Raw genomic sequence first — 1,459 nt, 5'->3', positions numbered from 1 at the left:
ATATATACCTGTACAAACTATATACACTTTGCATTGAAGCAGAGAAATGGGAATATAGATTATGCTCTTAGAAAGATTAGAACAACTTAATTGGCCTCGTTGCATAAAGGCCTAGGATACTACTTAGGGCCTAGCTAGATCAACCTTTAGTTTAGGCCTAGGGCCTAGCCTAGGTTGTGCGTACGGGCCTGCCCCTGCCAGCTGGGCTACAGTACAGTAGTACACTTAGTACCATATTGGCCTAGGCCTAGCCTAGGCCCTAGCCTGGGGCTTACACAAAGTGTCTGAAGAGTAGCAACAGTATATATTATAACGCCGGTCCTTTAAAGCCTATTTTACTTGCACAAGGGATGGGTTATTTATTTAGAGCCATCGTTTAAACCATTTTAAACCTTACATTACGATATTAAGCAGCCATCATCAGCACATCAAACACAGCCAAATTAACAGCGAACGTAACATAGCGCCATAGCGCCTACAGCGCCAAAAAGTCGAGCGTAACTTGGTAACGTAGTCTCTGCAGCTGCTGACCTAGATGAGGGCGCTCACACAATAAAACCAGAAAACCAGCTCCAAGGTTGCCATTTGGCCTTTTTAACGGCCAGATTCCTCAAATCTGGCCGTATAAAAATTTACCTGGCCGTAACGTTTGAAAAGCCAGGCCAAACTATATTTGGCCGAATTTGGCCGAAAGTTTACATTTTTTTCAATATAGGCCTAATATAACGTAGACTTGTTTTGGATATGTTGTTTTTGTTAGCTTAGATTCTATGTTTGATTCTAATCATGTACCTTTTGTTTGTACTTGCACTTAACACTTAATCTAGGCCTATGGTACACGGACCCCTAGCCGATTTGACGTAAGAGAGTTTATTTAAAAGATAACAGTTACATTTAATCATTTAAATTGTTCGGATGAAATTTATATAATTTATATGAAGTTTACACTCGTTTAAGCTTTATGCAGGGGTGACGCCAGGATCTGCCCGACGGAGGGGCTAAAGGCCCCGACGGGGGGGGGGCGCTAGTGGAGCGAATCGAGTCTCACTTGGCTGGGGGCCAGAGGGCCGCCTAGGGTCCCCGGTGGCCACGGATATTTGATGAATTATGGCGAATTTTTATTACTTATTTGATAGGCATCGAGTTACTATAATATGACTTCATGTAGGCTATGCTTTCTAATGTTGACATCAGCTTCCAAAACCAAAACATTTTGAATAAAGCAAGAAATAAAGAGTATGCAATGTAACCATATAATTTATTTTCAAATCCTCATTATTGAAAGAGAAATTCTATATTTTGGAAATTTTGCATGAAATCTGTCAACCACTTTGTCATGGTCGAGGTTGCTTCACCTATCACGATGTATTCCAACCATCATGAGGCTATCTAAATGAGCATTTGTCATAACAAAACGCAAATTATTTTTAATTAGTCTCATTGAATTATTATTATTATT

At 40.2% G+C, this 1,459-nt stretch overlaps 1 protein-coding gene across 1 annotated transcript in view; it reads right to left on the bottom strand.

Moving 5' to 3' along the window:
- LOC117105797 (RING finger protein 37-like) overlaps positions 1-501 on the bottom strand; it is a 6,294-nt gene extending 5,793 nt beyond the window's left edge. The window contains exon 1 of the mRNA XM_033247077.1: positions 398-501. The gene's annotated coding sequence lies outside the window, so the exon portion shown is untranslated. The remainder of the gene's footprint in view (positions 1-397) is intronic.
- Between the last annotated feature and the right edge of the window lie 958 nt (positions 502-1,459).

This window comes from Anneissia japonica, unplaced genomic scaffold (genome assembly GCF_011630105.1).
Source record: "Anneissia japonica isolate Jap-2015-1 unplaced genomic scaffold, ASM1163010v1 scaffold287754_len4335492_cov202, whole genome shotgun sequence".
Taxonomy (NCBI): Eukaryota; Metazoa; Echinodermata; class Crinoidea; order Comatulida; family Comatulidae; genus Anneissia; species Anneissia japonica.
This window is presented reverse-complemented; position numbering and strand designations above follow the sequence as displayed.